We start from the raw sequence: 9,293 nt of genomic DNA, 5'->3' as shown, positions 1-9,293 counted from the left end.
TCGAAATGTTTGTGCTCCTCCTTTTTTTTCTTTTTTATTTTCATTAGATATTTCAATTAGTACCTAAATGTGGTGATCTTTTATTTATTAAATAATAATAATAATAAATAAATAATTTTTGTTAATATTTTACAACTTCTTAGTGAACAACGGTACTTTTAATTTTTTCCATCCCTAATTTTTCAAGTTTGTTTTCTTTTCTTGAATCTAAATCATTCAAATAAATATTTATTTAAATATTTTCTCTAATTAAAATACATATTTTCAAATCAAATATGTACGATATTTAATATTTTTAATTTGAAAGTTAATCAATTTATCACTTTCTTTCATGGTTTTCAATTCAATTCAAATATTTAGAAAATTATTCAACAACAAAATAATTCTGGAATAAATATTTCCAACATATTTTATTTTCTTCTGCATTTATTTATTAAATAAATAAAATATAAAAGAGTTAAAATTATAATAAATACATATTTATTTAAATAATTTTTATTAAATTTTTTATTTACTGTTATTTTATAACTTTAAATAAATGGCAACACATTTTGAACATATTTTAGCTAAATTATACCTTTGTCAATTTTGTCTTTAAAAGCATAAATTTAAGTTACTAAATTAAAAGATATGTAAATATTAAGGTTTACGGTTTAGGATTTAGGGTTTAGACGTGTCAAGCTCAATCAACCAGTCAAATATTGAACTTATTATGAAAAACAGAAGCATTGCAATGTCTACATTTAAAGAAAGTGGTGACAATCTCTATTTATTTGCACCACTACCACCGTTGAGCACAATGACATCCATTATAACCGAGTCACCCTCTTTAATCTCTCTAGCAATTATCTTTATAACATTTATGGATGATGTGATTTATGCACAAAGACTACTTTAATATACATTTACTCAATTATTTTTATAATTTAATAATAACTATATTCATTAACAAAAACTTTTTTAAATAAAAGCTTTCATGTTAAGTATCACTATGCAACTTGACATCTTAGCTATGCTGACATCTCAAGTAACAACAATCATTTGTCATCGCATGAAAAAAGTATTATTAAAAAAGAAAAAGAAAAGTAAAATACAAAATTATTGGGGGACTAGACCTAAACCCATATATTAACAAAAACAATACATAAGTAGACTATATCTATTCATAAAGAATTCTAAGAATGTGCTAGATGATAGCCTATTATACCAATGAAAAGATTCTCTACGAATTAGCCAACTTATCAACACACGCATTCCCTTCACGAAAAATATGAGTAACCCTAAACTTGATTTTCCCACAGTAATTAAGACAAGTATTCCATCGATTACGAAGCATCCAAGGAACATTTATCCTAGTAGTAAACGCAACACAAACCAAAGCAGAATCACACTTTAGTCAGACATTAGAAAGCCCCATCTTTTGAGCCTCCTCCATAACATGTACAACCCCATAAAACTCAGCAACTAGAGCAATTTGAACTTCAAGAAACGCAGAGAAAGCTCTAATAAATTTCCCTATACTCCCACGAAAAATACCTCCACAAGTAGCAAGACCAGGATATACCCTAGCAGCTCCATCAATGTTAATTTTAACCCAGCCTGGTGAAGGAAACTCCCATCTAACAGGAAGAGGACGAAGAACTTTACCCGTACGAGTATTAATACAAAAAAAACTTGATCACATAGAAATCCAACATATCATTCTTCATTGATGCTTTAGACGAATTACCCACTAGACGAGTTAAATCTTTAATAACTGAAATTGTCGTAGAAACCTCAATCTTATCCTGAAAACGAGAATAATTCCTCATACGCCATATCATCCAAATAGAAAAATTTATCACAACAAGCTTAGTCAATTTAATCAAAGGACTACCATCACTCTTAATAAAAAAGAGAAGATCATCCTTATTAGAGAAATAAGAAGTAGGAAAAATCTGTCGAACCCAACTCCAAATACGCAAAACATCAGAACATTCAAAAAATAAATGTTGAATAGATTCCTCGTGCTCTTCACAAAGGGTACACATAGAACAAAGATGCAAACCTTTATTTTTAGTATGATGATCCGTAGGAAGTTGTCTATGAAAAACTTTCCAAAGGACCAGAGTTTTGGAAGGCGTAAGATATGAAGACCAAATAAATTTTTCCCAACCACATGGAACTCTTGGATCCAAGAAAAAAGTCCCAGCTGATTTAAGAGCAAAACGACCAGACTCATTTAGAATCCGATTAGGAATATCCTGTTTCGACCTAACCATGATATGACTAAAAAGATGAGGCATTTGTTGTAAAGACAATGTAATATTCCATCCAATCACTACCTACCCAAAATTGAGAGACTGTATCCGAAATGCTAGCACCATCAGATAATCCTACAATATATGCTAAAGAAGAAGTACCACACCATTTATCATTCCAAAAATTAATAAGAGAACATGTACCTATACCAACAGTCCAAGAACTATGATCAAGTATAGTAGAATAAAACTGCTTAATTTCAGGCCAAAGAGATGAAGATCTATAAACCATTCGAAACTCGTATTTTGATTTAAGAACCCTAACTTTCAAGAGCAAATACCAAGGCCTATTGCTATAAGCAAAATTCCAAACAAGCTTAAGAAGATATGCAAAAAAATTTCTTCTTTTGAATGTTATGAAAACTAAAAGACATTTTGAATACCAATTTTTATTTGGTGTCTCTTTTAAAGAAGAGTTTATTATAGCAAAATCAAGACATTGCAAATTATTGTTTTCTTCTTTAGAACATATGTATATAGAAATATATGTTATAATTTTGCATGACATTTGTAAATTTATCATAAATAACTAATATTTAACTATGTTTCGATCACAATATATCACTAGGTGCATTCAAAAAATTTATGTATCTTTTAATATGTATTTATATTTATTAAAATGAATTATAAATTTATACAATTAATATTCGTCAGTTTTAAAGAAATTAAATTATGTTTAAATTTTGTATCAAGAAAATATTAGAAACATGTAAATTATATTTTTGTATTATTATAGATATTTTATTTATGATATAATATTGTTTTTAATAATTGATAAATTTTCAAAAAAATTTGAAACAATTTTTTTTTTAAAAAAGATAAAAGTAAAATGTTAAGAAAAATTTCTAAAACGCTGTCATTAAACAATAACTCCTAGAAATACTTTCATTGAAAAATAGTTTTTAAAACATCGTCCTTTTATATTTATTTAAAAAAAATTGTTTTACATATTTTTACTTTTATTATTACTTCACTACAAGACAATCATTAAATAGAAACTAACTTTAGAGACAAAAAATAATTAGTTGTTTTAGTGACCAAATTATAGACCATTTTTGAGACTAAAAAAAATTTGATTTCTAAATTAGTTTCTATTATTGTTAAATGGTTTCTAAATTGGTATCTAATTAGCTACCAAGGTTTTAACAACCAATTAATTAGATTCTAAATTTGGTAGAAAAACCTTAGTAGCTAATTAGATACTAGTTTAGAAACTATTTAAAATAATAGAAATTAATTTAAAAATAAAAAAAAAATTTAGTCTCCAAAATGGTCTCTCATTTAATCACTATAGCAACTAATTATTTTAGATTTTTAAAATTGGTTTCTAATCCATTATTTTTTTTTCTTGTAATATAAGATTATATGATTTTTTTTACTCCATCCTTTCTAATTAAATAAGACGACTCATCAAGCCAAATCAAACTTATCTTTCTATCTTCCACTTAAAAAAATTCTCATTTTTTTTTCTTTTTCATATAAAAGTTAAATATGTGACCATCATTACAACTAAAATATGATGCAAAACTTTATTTACTTACGGACAATCTACTTATAAAATTTTAAAAATACATTAAAATTCAAAGTCTTATCCTTATAAGATTTTGATTCTTACAAAGTAGATTAATTTTATTTAATATACAAATTTATTTGAATTATATCTCTTCGAAGAAAATACGAGAAATATAAGAAGCAAGATGGTTAAACTTTGTTTTAAAAAAATTAAAATTTTCCGTAAAGTATTGGGTGAACCTAAATAGTCAAATGTTAATTTGTACGACAAAGGATCTTACAATAATTTTTTTTTTAAAATTCCACAAATGCTCTATTTCTTTAATTAGCACAAATAAGATAATGTAATAAATTAAAGAAAGAAACATTATTTACTATCTTTCTATTGGTTTGTTTGATAATAGATAGTATATTAAGTTCTTGAATAATTACTTAAATTTCATAGGCAAACTATTCTTACAAAAGTATAAAGTGTCATTATTTCAAGTTGTAGTCATTCTTGACTTATTCATATGAATTATTATTTTGAAATTTAGTCACTCCTGACTAACCCGCCCAATAGACACTCTTAACTAAGAATTTGAGTATTATTTCAAGAATATAATCACTCTTTACTAATTCCTAAAAATATTGTTTAACAAACAATCACTCTTGACTAAGATAAATTTGTCTTTGTGATCAACATATCACATGTTTTGCCACTAGAGAGATAGACGTATACAAGGTTAAACACTTTCTACTAGTTTGCTAAAGGTTGAAACAAATAATGTTCTTACAAAGTGACAGGTGCATGCTTTCATCCGATTGACTAACTTTGGTGGAGTTGCAGAAGCGTTCATTGATTGCTCACGGACAAGGCTCTCACATGGAGATCACGGTTTCCTTGGAGGTGCAGGACATATGGAGGTGAGAGGTTCGGCCAGCTCACTTGGAAGATGAAGGTTGAAGACTAAACTTGCCTATCCTAGAGAGGAAGTAGACAAGAGTGACAAATTGGCACCAAAATTTGACAGCAATTTCACTCTATGATTAATCTTGGTTTTACATGAGGTAGGCTCCTCCTTTTATAGCAATGGAGGACCGATCAAAATGAAATTCAAATGCAAGTGAAATAGCTTTGGAATGTCCACCTAATGCATCTTGGCACATGGAGCACATGAAACATATTTAACATGTGTTGGAAAGCTTTTTACATGTTTCATATGGATCATGTGGAGGTAACCATGTAACACATTTAACACATGAAACATGTGTTAATTGTGTACTCTTTTACCTTGCTTAAACCGGCCTAGGTGAATTTAGAGGTTTTAGAAACTCTAAATTAACCTAGGTTGATTTTATGTGCCAAAATTAAGTTCTAAGAAAATTTACAGTAATTTCCTATTCTAATTTTGACAGAAAATAAATTCTACTCTACACTAAGCTTATGACATTTTGAACATATAGAGGAACATTTCTTTGCCCTCAGTAGCAGTGTTTCAATCCTCTTGAATTCTTCTGGCCATAGCTCTTGTAGTTGGCCCGGATCTTCTATGTGTTGGGCTTGAGCTGAAGCTTGCACTTGTATTTGGGCTTGGGCTTGGGCCTCTTCTAGTAGTTGTTTATGATTTGATGAATTGGAGGTCTTCTTGAATATGTTTGCACATTTCTTCAACCTAGAGTTGTCCTCTTGATTTGGGCCTACAAATATAAACAAAAGCCCAATTAAACCCCTACTTGCAATTAAATCAATAAAAAACCTCTAGGTCTTAATCCTCCTTATTATATGGTTGTATGAGGCTGGAGATTTTCCATCATCCCCTCCTTCTTGAGAGGATATGTCCTCAGATCTACAAGGTTGATCTCGAAAAGCAGCCTTATTCCTGCTTTGACAACTATGCTCATCCTCCAGGATCAAATGTCCATTTATAGGAGTCATCAAACAAATCAAATGAGTTAGTTTCAACAGTTGTATAAAAATTAGTCTTATTAAGTTGCCATTTCTTTTGTTTATCTTTTGTTTTTTGGCAACTTTTCACAAGATTTCTTTAGAGAGGAGTACATAATTTTCTTTTATAAGTTTTTCCTCTCTTGTTCTAAATTTTTGTTATTAGTCTTTTTAAAAAGTTTTCTATGTGTTCCTTTACTAGGTAGAAGGCTTGTGGGTTGTTCAGAAAGAAGTATCCTTTTAACTTTGTTTTTAAATTTCTCTTCTTTCTGAATGATCTTGTGGGAATGAACACTATTTTCCTACGCCTCTTTTTCCTTAAGGTCTTTTTCTTGGTTTTCTATTTTTATTAATTTTTCTTCCTTTTTTTTTTCTCATTTGCTCTTGGTCCTTTACAACTTGGGAGGGTGGTAAGGGATAGAGTTTCTTTATGAATGAAAGTAATCTCATTGGTAAAACCATTGTGCATAGTTTTCTTGTCAAATTGCCAAGGTCTACCCAACAAAATATGACAAGCTTCCATGGGAACTACATCACATAAAACTTTATCTTTATAGTTTCCCACAGAGAGCTCGACTTTCACTTGCCTATCTATCTATAGTTAATTCTCCATCTTCATTTATCCACTAAAGTTTATAAGGTTTAGGATGAGGTATTAATTGTATATTCAGCTTGTCAACCATCCTAATGCTATAACAATTGCAGCAAGAACCATTATCCACAATGAGATAACACACATTTTCAAAAACTTTACATCTTGTGTGGAAAATGTTCTCCCTTTGTGTCTCTTGGTCCATATTAGGTTGGTTGTTGAGGGTTCTACGAATCATCATTAACTCGCCCTCACATGGATATACCCCCTCACTATTTTCTTTTTCTTCTCCTCCACTAACTTCTTCACTTAGGCTACTATATTAATCCCTCCCTCTTAAGAATATGGTTATCCTATTTGGGCACTGCGAAGCTATATGACCTCTTCCAAAGCATTTAAAACATTTGGTGTCTCTCCTACGGGGTTGTGGGGTTATCACATATTTAACTATATTTGTGGGAGTTTCTTTTGGTTTTTCCTGTATGGTTTCCTCCCTTTTATGCTCTCTTTTGGGATAAGACTTAGAATATGAACCTTCCCTACGACTTGAAGTTTTTCTCAAATTTTGTTGTTCAACTTTGATACAAAGTTGAATTAAATCATTCAAGTCTCTATAGGGTAAAAGTTCAGCCCTATCTCTAATCTCAAGATTGAGTCCACTCTAAAACCTTGTTATGGTAGTGGTCTCAGACTTCCTAATTGAGGCTCTCATCATGTATAATTCCATTTTCTGCCTATATTCCTCTACGCTCATAGTCTTTTGTTGGAGTCTTTGGAGTCTTTGGAGCTTGTCCATTAACTCCCTATTATAATAAGAGAGAATATGACGGCGTCTTAAGGTTCCCCTAAGATCATTCCAATACTCCATGGGAGGGTCCTTATGAAGGCGCTTATCTCTTTCTAAGGTAGTCCACCAATACATAGCATTTCCTTGAAAGCTTAGGGTGGCTAAGGGTACCTTTCTTTCCTCACTTACCCTATGGCAAGCAAACAATTGTTCTACCTTCATTTCCCAATCTAGATAAGCTTCTACATTCTCTTTCCTATGGAAATAAGGTAGATCTACCCTAACCTCTTTAACACTTTCTTTTTCTTTTCTTTCTCTTCTAGTTTTCCTAGGGGGTGGTTGATAGTATTCATTTATCCTAAGACTTTCTTCCCAAAAAGAATCATTACCCCTCGAACTAGATGCATGTGAACTTTTTTTAGATTTATGAGACTATTCATCCCTTTCTTTAACCATTTTCAGCTTTTTTTCCATCAATGCAAAATGAGCATCCCTCTCTTTGTGTTGGGCCTCATGTTCCAATTGTCTATGTGAGAGTGATTAAAAGTCTCTTGATAGTTGTTTTAAAAGAGCTTTAATTAACTTTCTATCACTTTCACTAAATTAGAAGAATGAGCTGACATGATTAAAGTTTTGTGTTAAAAGTAATTTACCACAAGAAAGATAAGTGTACTAATGTAGGTAGATTCCCAGGAAAGGGAGGTGAATCACTTGGATCACTTAAGTACCAAACCTTTCCTAGCCAGATTCTATCCTTCAAGACTTTCACAAACCTTTCTCTAAGTAATTCACTTAGAGCACAATCAAGAATGAATACACAATTTTTATGCAAGAAAAACAATGCAAAGCAATAAAACACTAACTAGAAAATTGCTATCTAGAAAAGCTTGTAAACTAGGCGTTTCCTAAGGTTAGGCTTCTTGCCACTTTGAACCTTGAAGACACACTCACCGTATAATTGGCGTGATTAATTCCATTAATTATTGAATGTTTAACCACTTACAACTCAAAAGAAATACAATGGAAATTGGATTACAAAAGAAAATTTAGAAATCCTATTCTATGCACTCCTTTTGCTTGTTGGTACTCCTTCTTGTTGTTACTCTTTCTATTGGCACCCATTCTTTGTGTATTTTGTAAACTCGCTTGCTGCTGCACTCTTGTTCAACCTCTCAAGTATATTCAAGTTAAGTTTTTAAAACAACACCTACTAAGTAATAATGGACTCACCACAAACGTTAGCTCCAAACTTAACCAAACACCACTTTTGAAAACTTCCACCAAAGATAAAGGTCAACAAATTTCAAAGCAACAAAAGATTTTAATTTGGAATTGGACTACAACAAAGAGAGTAATTATGTGACAACTTGAAAGAGTAATTGAACAAATTGACAATCAAGAAAAATAAGGTAATCAACAAAGCTAGCACACAAAGTGAACCTAGGGAAAGGTACTAGAATTGGATTAGAAAAACCAAAACTAGACTACAGAATTTTTAAGTGTCAAAAGATGACTTAAAACAATTATGTTGAACTGTAGAATGCAAATCTAACTTTGAAATTTCAACCACAGTCAGTTCAAGATCTTAACTGAATTTTGGCACTGAAATCATATTAAAAACATGTGCCAATTAATTGCAATAAAATTTACGAATCTATTGCCAAAACACCGTTTTTCCAGCATCAGTTTTGAACAGTGATAGCATTTCATTTATCATTTTCTTTCTACTACGAATTTTGAGTCACTTCTTTTTTTCTTTTTTTCCTAACACATCAATCTTTCCAAATCCAGAATTTCACAATTTTTGAACATCAAAATCAAATTCTTTGATCAAAACAGTCAGCAAAATTCAACAAAAACAGAGGAAGCCTAATTCTAGAATTAAAAACAGTTTTAAGAAACTTCAAAAATACAATAGAATTGATGTATAAGAATTTGTGTGGATCTATCACACAAATATGAACTCAAATCTAAAAGAAAAATGCACCAAAGGATCAAACAATTCAGATTATAAACTGGACTCAAGATCAAATCAAGAAACCAAATCAATCAAGAAAAGTACTACTAGGATTTGATACAATTCTTGGAAGCACATGACTTTGACATAACACTTATAGATTCATAAAATCAAAATACTCAAGAACTAAACAGATTGCACCGATTGAATCATCAAGA

The sequence above is a fragment of the Phaseolus vulgaris genome, chromosome 11 (assembly GCF_000499845.2).
Source record: "Phaseolus vulgaris cultivar G19833 chromosome 11, P. vulgaris v2.0, whole genome shotgun sequence".
Taxonomy (NCBI): domain Eukaryota; kingdom Viridiplantae; phylum Streptophyta; class Magnoliopsida; order Fabales; family Fabaceae; genus Phaseolus; species Phaseolus vulgaris.
This window is presented reverse-complemented; position numbering follows the sequence as displayed.